The sequence below is a fragment of the Lithobates pipiens genome, unplaced genomic scaffold (assembly GCF_037356315.1).
Source record: "Lithobates pipiens isolate NorthernLeopardFrog02 unplaced genomic scaffold, aLitPip1_a1.2 Scaffold_8, whole genome shotgun sequence".
In the NCBI taxonomy this organism is placed as follows: domain Eukaryota; kingdom Metazoa; phylum Chordata; class Amphibia; order Anura; family Ranidae; genus Lithobates; species Lithobates pipiens.
In genome coordinates, this window is record NW_027507903.1 from 288,354,023 (window position 1) to 288,369,580 (window position 15,558).

A 15,558-nucleotide genomic window follows, 5' to 3' on the forward strand; every position below is an offset into this window, starting at 1 on the left:
TGCCGAAAACTGATGACGTTAACCACTTGCCGACCAGCGCACGACGATGTACGTCGACAGAATGGCACGGGCAGGCAAATGGGCGTACATGTACATCCCTTTAAATTTGCCGCCCTGCCATCGGGAGCGCGCCGGTCGGGACCCCCGTGAGTCCGGTCGCGACCCCCGTGAGTCCGGTCGCGGGACCCGCGGACTCGAACGCCGCGGGCATCCCCGTGATCGTCTTACGGAGCGGCCAAATGAAGAAATGCCGTTGTAAACAGCATTTCTTCATTCTGCCTAGCAACTAGTGACGCTGATCTCTGCTCCATGTGATTGGAGCAGAGATCAGTGTTCACTAAATGAAAGCCCAACCCCCCCACAGTTAGTAACACACCCCTAGGAACACTTAACCCCTACACTGCCACCCACTGGTTAACCCCTTCACTGCCAGTGTCATTTACACAGGAATCACTGCATTTGTATAGCAGTGATTACTGTATAAATGACAATGGTTCCAAAAATGTCCGATGGGTCCCCCACAATGTTGCAGTCACAATAAAAATCGCTGATCGCCGCCATTACTAGTAAAAAAAATAATAAAAAATTAATAAAAATGCTATAAAACTATCCCTATTTTGTAAATGCTATAACTTTTGCGCAAACCAATCAATAATCGCTTATTGCGATTTTTTTTTTACCAAAAATATGTAGAAGAATACGTATCGGCCTAAACTGAGGGAAAAAAATGTTTTTTTATATATTTTTGGGGGATATTTATTCTAACAAAAAGTAAGAAATAATGCGTTTTTTTCAAAATTGTCGCTCTATTTTTGTTTATAGCGCAAAAAATAAAAACCGCAGGGGTGATCAAATACCACCAAAAGAAAGCTCTATTTGTGGGAAAAAAAGGATGTAAATTTTGTTTGGGAGCCACGTCGCACGACCGCGCAATTGTCAGTTAAAGCGACGCAGTGCCGAATCGCAAAAAGTGGTCTGGTCTTTGACCAGCAAATTGGTCCGGGCTGAAAGTGGTTAATGAGATGTGACTGTGAAGAGCAGAATAAAGGTAAAGAAATACTAACTTTTTTTTTTTTTCGGCTGCATGTATTCCAAAAGTGTAAATGTTTTTTTACAAAAAAAAAGTTACCATTTTAAATACATTTTTAATTTTTTGTTGGGCCACCAGTTAGACACAAAAAATGTGGCGCTAAAATCTGTGCACGTTAAAATAAAAGCATATGACGTGCCAAAGCACCCAAGTGCATACAAATCAATAAATGAAACGTTGCAACATAAGCTGAATCAATGTTATAAATGGGTAAGAGGGGTAATTACATCAATGAGTAACTATTCCCAAAATTAAAGTGTCCGGTGAGTGCCAAATATTCAATGGGTGTCTATAGGAGTCTCTGTGTAGTCAAACGCTGGCACTCGAACAGACTTGCCAGAAGTAATCTCAAAATAGGCTTTACAGATGGTGTCACAGTATAAAAAGTTGGGTACTCTTACCAAAACCGTTGGACACGTCCACCCTGCAGCGGTGTGTCATACAAGCTTTCAGCGCTCAACCTCCTGCGCTAAGGTAAGACTAACTCCAAGACCGGAACTAGACGGTAAGGATGACGACAACCCCGTGTAGACCAACGGACATCCGGACTGGTGGCTCACGGTACCATAGCTGGATGGAATTCAATGTATGAGGAAAAAATATACAGAAAAAAACGGAAAATAAGATGTGACAATAAAGCGAGATCTCTCTCTATATCTATATCTATTAAAAAAAGCAATGTGAAAAGCACAAGATAAGCTGGCCCAACACGTTTTGACTCTATGGGTCTTCAACAGGGGCATATCTCTGGCCTCCTCACACTGCCCAAGTATTTATAAACTAAACTTAATGAAGACATGAGATGGCCTTGGCTGTAAACTGGAAGTACTACCACCAAAACATGGGGCAGGGGTCAAATCAAGTCCACAAAGTATTATATACACAAAAAATATATAATGCAAATTTGTTTGTAAACAACATATGTGCATAATGTATAATTGATGCGGGACTAACCTTCGGACGTGGGACCAAAATGCTTGAGGCTAAAAAATGGGCTGACGTCACTAACCTTAGAAGAAGAAAGAACAGGTGCGCCACACTAACTGCAGTAATAAAAAAACATTTTTTAATCATTAAAAATCTAAGAAAAATGGCTACTCACAAATTTTTTTTTATAAATGGAGGCATATAAATGAGTTCCGAAGTAACACAGTGCTTCTGCGGTCCACGCTGCTGTCCTGTTGTTATACAGTCAGGCTGGGTGCAAAGATGGTCTGGAGGAGTCAGCAAATTCACTGTTGGTATTGCTGCGATATCCTTATACTATCAACTAGGGGTGTCCGGAATGCCCAGGATACAGTGTACTTTCGTCCTCTACTCTATTCAGGGACGCAGAACTGGAAGTGCATTCCAGCCTGGGACGCAAACATTGAGGGACCGGAAGTCACGTGATATGGGTAGCCAATGAGATGATGCGTTTCACAACTCCGTTTGTTTCTTCAGATCCAGCTACCACAAGGGGAGGATGTGACTTAACCAGTTGCCGACCGCCGCACGATGATGTACGTCGACAGAATGGCACGGGCAGGCATATGGGCGTACATGTACGTCCCTGCCTTCCCCCGGTGCCAGCGGCGGTCGGAATCCGTTCAGGAGCGATCCGGGATGAGGGGGCGGCCATTCGTTCATGGCCACCCCCTCGCGATCGCTCCTGACGAATGGAAGTGCAGCGTGACATCACTTCCTCTCCTGTAATGTAAACACAGGCAGAGGAAGTGATGTAATCTCTCCTCCGTGTCAGTATTTTTCGTTCCGGCACCGAGGAGAGAGGATCAGTGAGTTTCACCAACACTACACAATACAGTAGAACATGCCAGGCACACTCTCACCCCCCCCAATCACCCCTGCACCCCCAGTCACAGTGACACCAATTTTTTTTTTTTGCATTGGTGTCATTTGTGACTGTAATAACTGTTAGGGCAGTTAGGGTTAGCCCCCTTTAGTTCTAGGGTACCCCCCTAACCCCCCCAATAAAGGTTTAACCCCGTGATCCCCCCCCCGTCGCCAGTGTCACTAAGGCTGGGTTCACATTGCAGAGGTTTATGAGAACGGATGTGATTCGCACTCCAGTGCAAATCACATCCAATCTCTGTGCGATTCGAGTTCAGCCATACAGATAGTATGGCTGAATTCGCATCGCACCCGCCGCAAACTCGCACGGGACCCTTTTTTTGGTCCGCAACAGAATCGGATCGCATGGGTGTTCACACCATGCGATCCGATTCCTGTCCGAGTTTGCAGATCGCACTGCGATATGCGAACTGATCTGGGGGTGTCATTAACATTTCACTGACACTCCCAGCAGTTCGCATAGGGCAGTGTGATGCGGGAACCCGCCGCGGATTCGTGGCGTTCCCGCATCGCTCCAGTGTGAACCCAGCCTAATAAGCGATCGTTTTTCTGATCGCTGTATTAGTGTCACAGGTGACGCTAGTTAGGCAGGTAGGTATTTAGGGTCGCCGCAGCTTTTTATAGCGCCAGGGACCCCCATATACTACCGCATAAAGCCCCCTGATTGCCCCCTAGTTAACCCTTTCACCAGTGATCACCATATAACTGTTACAGGTGGCGCTGGTTGGTTAGTTATTTTTTTATAGTTTCAGGGCACCCGCCATTTATTACCTAATAAAGGTTTAACCCCCTGATCACCCGGCGGGTGATATAAGTTTGAGGGTCAGATGAGGGCAGCGTCAGGTTAGTGCCAGTACCGCTAACACCCACGCACAAAGCATACACCTCCCTTAGTAATATAGTATCTGATCAGATCTATATTAGCGTCGCCAGCAGTTTAGGTTTCCCAAAACGCATTGTTAGCGGGATCAGCCCAGATACCTGCTAGCACCTGCGTTTAGCCCCTCCGCCAAGCCCACCCCAGCCCACCCAAGTGCAGTATCGATCAATCACTGTCACTTACAAAACACAACACACATAACTGCAGCGTTCGCAGAGTCAGGCCTGATCCCTGCGATCGCTAACAGTTTTTCTTGTAGCGTTTTAATACAGTCGCTGACAGCCTAGGTGCTTTTTTACCTGTGAGTCTCACTAGTGTACCCCTAAATTTAGGGGTGTCTACTTTCCAAAATGGGGTCATTTGGGGGGGGGTTTGTGCCATCTTGGCATTTTATGGCCTTCAAAACTGCGATAGGTAGTGAGGAGTAAAATCAAAAATGTACACCCTTAGAAATCCTGAAGGCAGTGCTTGGTTTTCGGGGCCCCGTACGCGGCTAGGCTCCCAAAAAATCCCACACATGTGGTATCCCCCTGTACTCAGGAGAAGTAGCAGAATTTATTTTGGGGTGTCATTTCACATATGCCCATGGCATGTGTGAGCAATATATCATTTAGTGACAACTTTGTGAAAAAAAAAAAAAAAAAAGTTTGTAATATTCCCGCAACTTGTGGCAAAATATAAAATATTCGATGGACTCAACATGCCTCTCAGCAAATAGCTTGGGGTGTCTACTTTCTAAAATGGGGTCATTTGTGGGGGTTTTGTGCCATCTTGGCATTTTTATGGCCTTCAAAACTGTAATAGGTAGTGAGGAGTGAAGTCAAAAATTTACCCCCTTAGAAAGCCTGAAGGCGGTGCTTGGTTTTCGGGGCCCCGTACGCGGCTAGGCTCCCAAAAAGTCCCACATATGTGGTATCCCCGTACTCAGGAGAAGCAGCAGAATTTATTTTGGGGTGTCATTTCACATATGCCCATAGCATGTGTGAGCAATATATCATTTAGTGACAACTTTGTGAAAAAAAAATAAAAAAAAATAAAAGTTTGTAATTTTCCTGCAACTTGTGGCAAAATATAAAATATTCCATGGACTCAACATGCCTCTCAGCAAATAGCTTGGGGTGTCTACTTTCTAAAATGGGGTCATTTGTGGGTGTTTTGTGCCATCTTGGCATTTTATGGCCTTCAAAACTGTGATAGGTAGTGAGGAGTGAAATTACAAATGTATGCCCTTAGAAATCCTGAAGGCGGTGCTTGGTTTTCGGGGCCCCGTACGCGGCTAGGCTTCCAAAAAGTCGACCACATGTGGTATCCCCGTACTCAGGAGAAGCAGCAGAATGTATTTTGGGGTACAATTCCACATATAACCATGGCATGTGTGAGCAATATATAATTTAGTGACAACTTTGTGTAAAATTCAATCGCTTGAGGCAAAAAAATAAAATATTCAATGGGCTCAACATGCCTCTTATCAATTTCCTTAGGGTGTCTACTTTGCAAAATGGGGTCATTTGGGGGGGTTTTGTACTGCCCTGCCATTTTAGCACCTCAAGAAATGAGATAGGCAGTCATAAACTAAAAGCTGCGTAAATTCCAGAAAACGTACCTTAGTTTGTAGATGTGACAACTTTTGCGCAAACCAATAAATATACAGTTATTGACTTTTTTTTTTACCAAAGACATGTGGCTGAATACATTTTGGCCTAAATGTATGACTAAAATTGAGTTTATTGGATTTTTCTAATAACAAAAAGTAGAAAATATCATTTTTTTTCAAAATTTGCGGTCTTTTTACGTTTATATCGCAAAAAATAAAAATCGCAGAGTCAGTCAAATACCTTTAAAAGAAAGCTCTATTTGTGGTAAAAAAAGGACGCAAATTTTGTTTGGGTACAACATTGCATGACCGTGCAATTACCAGTTAAAGCAGCGCAGTGCCAAATTGTAAAAAGACCTCTGGTCATTGACCTGCAAAATGGTCCGGTCTGAAAGTGGTTAAATAGGGCTAAGGGGGAGGGAATACTGATCTAACAACAACAAGGAACTGCTATGGGGGCTAATTTTGCCTCGAGCTACGCAAACCTAACCATGGGGCTGTGGGAGACCAGGTTTGTGGATGTTAATGGCCCACACTCCGTACACCTGGTCTTCTACGGCCGATATATTGATGATATCATTATCTGGGATGGATCATTGGGATCAATGCAAGATTTTGTAGCCTATTGTAATATCAATGACTTTGGCCTGAAGTTCACCTCAGTTGTAGAATCTGAGTCCATGTTTTTTGGACTTGGAACTGTCTCATTCAGATAATATTATCTTAGCAAAAAAATTACACCAAGCCGACAGCTGGCAATTCTTTTAGCATTATTCTAGTTGTCATCACCCCAGAAGGGTAAAGAATATTCCAAAGAGTAAATTCCATTGTCTCAGACGTAACTATGAAATTGGAAGACTTTACTTCCCAGAGTACAGCATTTAAAAACAAGTTCCTTGACACAGGCTACCCTACCAACATTATAGATGAGGCGTGTGCATCCTTCCAGACCGAGGATTTGCCCATTCCTTCAATTAAACATACTTCAGAACCACTTGTCCATTATATTACACAATATCATGTCGATTACAAGAAAATGGAAAGCATTTTTAAAAAACATTGTTCAATTTTGACACAAGACCCTCATTTATCTACAACCATTCCCGATGTTACAAAATTTGCCTACAGAAGGGCTCCCAGTATAAAGAGCAAAATTGCTCCAAGTAAAATGAGGCCTCAGACCAAACACCAGCAATCCAAACAACTTACGCTTATCCCTCTTGTATGTGTGTATGTATGTTCAGATGTAATAAAGCATTATGTCTGACTTGCTCACATGTATCCCATGGTAAAAAATCTTTTACCACTAATGGCAAAAACCTTTCTCCTCAGTTCTTTTTATAATTGCTCCACCACATATGTAGTATACTGCATATCCTGCCCGTGTGGCCTCCTTTATATTGGTAGAACTATTAGAACATTGCGAGCCAGATTTGGTGACCAGAGCAGAGCAGTGCAGGCCAATAATCCTAAATACAGCGTGGCACGTCATTTTTTCACACATCGCCATAGTAATATTTCTGACTTGCAAGTATGGGCCATTGAATCCATACCTGACAAATATATTCTTCTGCTGAGAGGTTCTCGCTCTTGTGTAAGCAAGAAACTTACTGGATATACACGTTAAATAGCCTGTCGCAAAAAAGGGTTGAATGAAGATTTTGAAGTAAATACTGTCATTTAGGCATGAATGCTTTTTTAAAAAGAAAATACACGAATGGCATTTATTATCATTATCTGCATCTAGATAAATCATGTAATAATAATAACTTATTATTATTTTTATTGTGCTCTTATGTAGAATATTTTTCTTTTTCTTTTATGGAAGAGCAATACAGCCTAAATTAGTAGTCTACACTATTAATGCTGCTTGATTTATTTTATTTTTTTCAGATTTAAAATTAGTAGTTTGCGCTATTAATACTATTAATGCTGCTTAACCACTGGGCACTTAAACACCCTTAATAACCAGACCAATTTTCAGCTTTCGGTGAGCTCACATTTTGAATGACAATTACTCAGTCATGCAACACTGGACCTATATGAAATTTTTGTCCTTTTTTTCACACAAATGGAGCTTTCTTTTGGTGGTATTTAATCACCGCTCGTTTTTTTATTTTTTGTGCTATAAAAGAAAAAATACAGAAAATTCTGTAAAAAAAATGAATTTTTCTTTGTTTCTGTTATTAAATTTAGCAGATTAGTAGTTTTTTCTTCATAAATTTTGGCCAAAATTTATACCACTACATATCTTTGGTAAAAATAAGTACAAATTGGTGGATATTATTTGGTCTTTGTGAAAGTTAGAGTCCACAAGCTATGGTGCCAATATCTGAAAATTGATCACACCTGAAGTACTGACGGCCTATTTCAATTCTTGAGACCCTAACATGCCAGAAAAGTACAAATACCCCCCAAATGACCCCTTTTTGGAAAGAAGACCTTCCAAGGTATTTAGTAAGAGGCATGATGAGTTTTTTGAAGTTGTCATTTTTTCCCACAATTCTTTGCAAAATCAAGATTTTTTTAACTTTATAATTGTCATATTATCAGTTTATTTCTCACACACAGCATATGCATACCACAAATTACACCCCAAAACACATTCTGCTGTTACTCCCGAATATGGTGATACCACATGTGTGAGACTTTTACACAGCGTGGCCACATACAGTGGCCCAACATGCTATCAGGCATTCTGGAGCACCCAGGCCAATTCTGACATTTCTCTCCTACATGTAAAAATCATCATTTATTTGCTAGAAAATTACATAGAATCCCAAAACATTATATATGTTTTTTTAGCAAACACCCTGGAGAATACAATGGTGGTCGTTGCAAATTTTTATCTTGCACGGTATTTGCGCAGCAATTTTTCGAATGCTTTTTTTTGGAAAAAACTGTTTTGTGCTTAAAAAAATAAAATAAAAAAAAACACAGTAAAGTTAGCCCAATTTTTGCATAATGTGAAAGATGAAGTTACGCTGAGTAGATACCTAACATGTCACTCTTCAAAATTGCACACGCTCGTGGAATGGCACCAAACGTCGCTACTTAAAAATCCCCATAGGCGATTAGCGATTAAATTTTTTTTTACTGGTTATATGTTTTGAGTTACAGAGGAGGTATAGGGCTAGAATTATTGCTCTCGCTCTAACGTTCGCAGCGATACCTCATGTGTGGTTTGAACACCGTTTTCATGTGTGGGCGGGACTTACGTATGCATTCGCTTCTGCATGCGAGCACTTTTTTTTTTTATTGTTCATTTTACTTTATTTTAGTTTGACATTTTTTTCCCCAAAAATAAATTTTTTGATCACTTTTATTCCCATTACAAGGAATGTAAACATCCCTTGTAATAGGAATATGGCATGACAGGTCCTCTTTACAGTGAGATATGGGGTCAATAAGACCCTGCATCTCAACTCTAAGATGGAAAGCCTGAATAAAGATTCTGTCTTTGATCGTATTGGCGAGTCGATAGAAGCACCGGAGGGCGGCGGGAGGGGGGGATGTCTATGGCTGGGTATTGCAGGGTATCACCGAGTATGGCTGGGTATCTCCGAGTATGGCTGGGTATCTCCGAGTATGGCATTGCAGAGTATTGTGTTGCAGAGCATTGAAGGGTATTGGCGGGTGTTGCAGGGTATTGGCGGGTGTTGCAGAGCATTGCAGAGTGTTGCAGGGTATTGGCGGGTGTTGCAGAGCATTGCAGGGTGTTGCAGGGTATTGGGCGTTGCAGGGTATTGCAGAGTAATGGCAGGGAATTGAGGGGTTAAATTCGGTGAGCAGCGATGTGGGCACTGCAGATGCAGCCCACAGCGCTGCTGACACCGATCTCTTCCCCCTCCGCTGTACCAATCGGACGGAGCGATCATGTGGTAAACGGCCGCGATGAGTGGCCATTTACCGAGATCCGTGATGCGCCGGGTTCTGTGGGCCCGGCGGTCACGGATGCTCTTGAGTGCGTGCCCCAGGGGGCACGCGAGAGCGGAATTCTGGGAGGACGTCATATGATGGCCTCCCAGAGTTAAACAACCGCCCTGTAGCCGTCATTCGGCTATGGGCCGGTTGTTAAGTGGTTAATAAAAATTTTTTACTTAGATCTAAAGTGAATTACCATAGTATTTTATGGGATGCATGGAGATATATGTGCTGATGTTTGTATGCGCATGTGCGTACATGCGGCCATGTATGTTCTCATGTACCGTTTTTTAAATTGATATTTAAAAACATGTATTTTTAATTTTTTTGGGGTTCATACAATTTTTTACATACGTGTGTTTGTATATATGTATATATTATTTTTAACCACTTGCTTACTGGGCACTTAAACACCCTTCCTGCCCAGACCAATTTTCAGCTTTCGGTGCTCTCACACTTTGAATGACAATTACTCAGTCATGCAACACTGTACCCAAATGAATTTTTTGTCCTTTTTTTCCCACAAATAGAGCTTTCTTTTGGTGGTATTTGATTACCTCTGGGGTTTTTATTTTTTGCGCTATAAATTAAAAAAAGACCAAAAATTTTGAAAAAAAAACGAATTTTTCTTTGTTTCTGTGACAGAATTATGCAAATTATTAATTATTCTTCATAAATTTTGGCCACAATTTATACTGCTACATTTCTTTGGTAAAAATAACCCAAATTAGTGGATATTATTTGGTCTTTGTGAAAGTTAGAGAGTCTACAAGCTGTGGTGCGAATCATACAAAATTGATCACATCTGATGTACTGGTGGACTATCTCACTTCTTGTGACCCGAACAAGTCAGGAAAGTACAAATACCCCCCAAATGACCCCTTTTTGGAAAGTAGACATTCCAAGGTATTTAGTAAGAGGCATGGTGAGCTTTTTGATGTTGTCATTTTTTTCCCACAATTCTTTGCAAAATTAAGATTTTTCATTCTTTTTTTTTTCCACAAAATTGTCATTGTAATAGGTTATTTCTCTCACATGGCATGTGTATACCACAAATGACACCCCCCAAAAAATTCTGCTACTCCTCCTGAGTATTACAATACCACATGTGTGGGACTTTTTCACAGCCTGGCCACATAGAGAGACCCAACATGCAGGGAGCGCCGTCACATGTTCTAGGAGCATAAATTACACATCTAACTTGTTGACTACCTATTACACTTTTGAAGGCCCTGGAGCACCAGGACAATGACACGTGACACTGATGACAGATGACACTGATATGTGGCAATGATGACACTTATACGTGGCACTGATGACAGATGGCACTAATACGTGCCACCGATGACAGATGGCACTAATACGTGACACTGATGGCAGGTGGCACTGATAAGTGGCATTGATGGCAGGTGGCACTGATGACAAATGGCACTGATACGTGGCACTGATGACAAATGGCACTGACAACAGGTGGCACTGGGGACAGATGGCACTAACAGGTGGCACTGGGGGCAGGTAGCACTGGGACTGGCACTTTTTTTTTACTTTTTTTTTTTTACACTTACGGCCGATGCAGCCATTCATCTCTGCCCTCTCACACGCTGTCTGTGTGAGGAGGGAGATCGGCGCTGAGAGATGATCTCATATGTTTACATATGAGATCATCTCACATTGGACACGCCGATCGTGCTGTAAACGGCCGCTGTGATTGACCGTTTACAGCGATCTGTGACTGGCTGTGTCCGAGGGACATGGCCAGCACAGAACTTCCCCGATGCGCGCCCGGGGTGGCGCGCATTGCGGAAGTAAACAGGACGTCCAGGGACGGCCTCCCGGACGAAAGCGCTTGTCTACGGCCGTCATTCGGCTATAGGGTGGGTGGGAAGAGGTTAATGAATTGGCCGTGTTTTTTGACATTTAGTCTACTCCCAGTGCGAGCATATATACACACATACACTACTATGAATTTTATCTTATAGGTATATGTGTGTACCGTCCTGGGTCATGCTTTTATCATTCCATTTATTATTTCATTTATTGGTCATATTTTATTTTTTTATTTTTCCATTTCCTAATTCGTCAAATTTTTTTTTAGCTGTCAAATAATCCTTATTAATTAGTACTTCACAGCATAGGGTTAATTGTGTTAGATCAGTATTCCCTCCCCCTTAGCCCTATTTAAGTCACGTCCTCCCCTTGTGGTAGCTAGATCTGAAGAAACAAACTGAGTTGTGAAACGCATCATCTCATTGGCTACCTGTATCACGTGACTTCCAGTCCCTCAATGTTTGCGTCCCAGGCTGGAATGCAGTTCTGGGTCCCTGAATAGAGTAGAGGACACCAGTACACTGTATCCTGGGCATTCCAGACACCCCCAGTTGATAGTATAAGGATATCGCAGCAATACCAACAGTGAATTTGCTGACTCCTCCGGCCCATCTTTGCACCCAGCCTGACTGTATAACAGGACAGCAGCGTGGACCGCAGAAGCACTGTGTTGCTTCGGAACTCATTTATATGCCTCCATTTATACATTTTTGTGAGTAGCCATTTGGCTTTGATTTTTAATGATTAAAAAGTGTTTTTTTTTATTACTGCACTTAGTGTGGTGCACCTGTTCTTTCTTCTTGTTATTCCAGAGTTTTGCTTCTACTCTAAAGGTTGCTGCCTGCAGTGCTTCCCTATGAACTTATCTCATTTCGTTTGAATGACTTGGACATATCATATTTGATTTATTTTAAGCAGCATTCATTTTTCGTGCCCCAACCCCCTCCCCCCTGTTACAATTAATTTTGGATATTCAGTTGATTTTTGCGCCATAAATTTTTTTTTTTTTCCGTCACTAACCTTAGGCCCTCAGCAAACGCAACGTTACCCCTCCCCCCATTGCCAGAAAACACCCTTTAATGGATTACCATGAACAGCCACCAATGCCCAGGTCCAGCGAGAACGAATGTCCCCCCACGTGCCATTCCCCATCCAATGGAGTCGTGGCAATACACCATGTGAGACACCGAACGGTCTCCCGCCAAACCAGACATCCGTTCGTTCAACCCAAAGGTAGGCGCACCGCACCGTCACTGCGTCCGCGTTCACGTCATAACGTCATCGCGGTGTCGGCATGGCAGAGCAATCACATCATTTCCTCTTCATCTAATGAGATATTAGTAAAAAGGTATCCCGGGTGTCAGCAAAGGAGTACATTCAAAACCCAGGGCAGAAAAAACAAAACAAACGAAAGGTCCTCATCCAATGGTCATGTCCTCCATCAAAAACTGGCCGGTGTCCCCCAATCTTACAAATATCACCTCTGGATCGGGGACATACCAAAGCCCAAAATAAGGGTAATTTAACAAGAACAAATATACAGAATCAAAAATGTAAGACACATTGCCATATACATTCATGACTAAAAAATGGCTAAAATAATATTAAGATAATATTAGGACATATTACTGACAACCTCAACTCTAAAAATGGGGCCAAAAATGCCCAAACAATACTATATTTCACCTTCAACCACTTGAAAAGGAGAGGTGGTATTACTACGACCCCCACACAAATTTCTCCTACAACCCCTTAAATGGAGGTTATTAAGAAAACATGAGATAAGTGTCACTCACCCCCGGTTAATGAAACTGTTGATGTCCCATTCAACATTCATACCAAAGGGCGAGTAGCACTTTAACTCATATATCCAATAGGTCTTGAGACCCCTCGTACGCAAGAGTCCCCAAGCCAATGAGGGACAAACTTATCAATAACCTGGAACCGGCTGCCTGTCGGATCCCTGTTATGATGTTCCAAATAATGGTGTGGGACACTATGTTTGGTACATCCCTTTCTAATCTTGGCCAAATGCTCATTCACTCTGATGGAAAAAGTACGAATAGCACGCCCTACATATTGTAGCTTACATGGACAGGTGATAAGATACACAATGAAACTAGTAGCACAAGTCGTAAAATGTATCATTGTGTAGCTGCGAGAAGTGACCGTGGAAGTGAAAGTGTCAGTCTTATGCCTGCTCACCACATTATGTAGGCAGACATTACACTTCCTGCACGGAAAATAGCCCTTCTATTGCTGAAAAAGGAAGCGGTCCTTGGAGGGTCAATGGGAGCAATGTTGCCCCGAACGGAGCCGGCACCCCGAAAGATTATGCCTGCCTGCTCGAGGAGAGAAGGTCCCAAGACCCGATCACTTCGCCGCACTTTCTAATGCCTGGCCATGATTTTCTTGATCTCCTTATGCTGGGTAGAGAAGGAGGTAAAAAATAACCATCTAAATTTATTCTCACTCGGTACCTTTGGATGGCAATTTTTTTGTCATGAATGTATATGGCAATGTGTCTTACATTTTTGATTCTGTATATTTGTTCTTGTTAAATTACCCTTATTTTGGGCTTTGGTATGTCCCCGATCCGGAGTTGATATTTGTAAGGTCTGGGGACACCGACCTGTTTTTGATGGAGGACATGACCATTGGACGAGGACCTTTCGTTTGTTTTTTTCTTCCCTGGGTTTTGAATGTACTCCTTTGCTGACACCCGGGATACCTTTTTACTAATATCTCATTAGATGAAGAGGAAGTGATGTGATTGCGCTGCCATGCCAACACCGCAATGACGTGGACGCGGCCACAGTGACGGTGCAGCGCGCCTGCCTTTGGGTTAAACGAATGTCTGGTTTGACGTGGGAGACGTTCGTTCTCGCTGGACCTGGGCAATGTTGGCTGTTCATGCTAATCCATTGAAGGGTGTTTTCTGGCCATGGGGGGAGGGGAGGCGTATTGCCTTATGGGTAACGTTGAGTTTGCTAAGGTTAGTGACGTCAGCCCATTTTTAGCCTAGAGCGTTTTGGTCCCACGTCTGAAGGTTAGTCCTGCATCAATTATACATTATGCACATATGATGTTGTTTACGAACGGATTTGCATTATATATTTTTTGTGTATATAATACTTTGTGGACTTGATTTGACCCCTGCCACATGTTTTGGTGGTAGTACTTCCGGTTTACAGCCAGGGCCATCTCATGTCCTCATTAAGTGTAGTTTATAAATACTTGGGCAGTGTGAGGAGGCCAGAGATAAGCCCCAGTTGAAGACCCATAGAGTCGAAACGCATTGGACCAGCTTATCTTGTGCATTTCACACATTTACACACACACACATATATATATAAAAAAAAAAAATATACACACACATTTATATATATATATATATATATATATATATATATATATATAGATAGAGAGAGAGAGAGAGAGAGAGAGAGAGAGAGAGAGAGAGAGAGAGAGAGAGAGAGAGAGAGAGAGAGAGAGAGAGAGAGAGAGAGAGAGAGAGAGAGAGAGAGAGAGAGAGAGAGAGAGAGAGAGAGAGAGAGAGAGAGAGAGAGAGAGAGAGAGAGAGAGAGAGAGAGAGAGAGAGAGAGAGTTTTATTGTCACATCTTGTTTTGATGTGAATAAATAACGTTTAAGTTTTGACCTGCACCATCTGAGTTTTCTGTATCTCTTTTCCTCATACATTGAATTCCATCGAGCTATGGTTCTGTCCGGATGTCTGTTGGTCTACACGGGGTTGTCATCATCCTTACCGTCTGGTTGCGGTCTTGGAGTTCGTCTTACCTTAGCGCAGGAGGTTGAGTGCTGAAAGCTGGTATGACACACCGCTGCAGGGTGGATGTGTCCAACGGTTTTGGTAAGAGTACTCAACTTTTTCTACTATGACACCATCTGTAAAGCCTATTTTGAGATTACTTCTGGCAAGCCTGTTCGAGTGCCAGCGTTTGACTACACAGAGACTCCTATAGACACCCATTGAATATTTGGCACTCACCGGACACTTTATTTAATTTTGGGAATAGTTACACATTGATGTAATTACCCCTTTTACCTATTTGTAACATTGATTCAGCTTATGTTGCAACGTTTCATTTATTGTTGATTTGTATGCCCTTGGGTGTTCTTGTACGTTATATGCTTTTATTTTAATGTGTACAGATTTTAGTGCCACATTTTTTGTTTGTATAGGATTTAGGACTTTGTTGGTAGCTCCTTGTTTGCACCATTTTGAAGTATAGCGCAGTCTTTTTTTCTTTCTGCCACCAGTTAGACACCCCTGATTTAAACAAGATTCAGACATGTGCTTTTCTTTTTTTCAATGTTAAATGGTTGAACCTGCATCTACCATGCAGCTATACACCATTCATAAAATAATA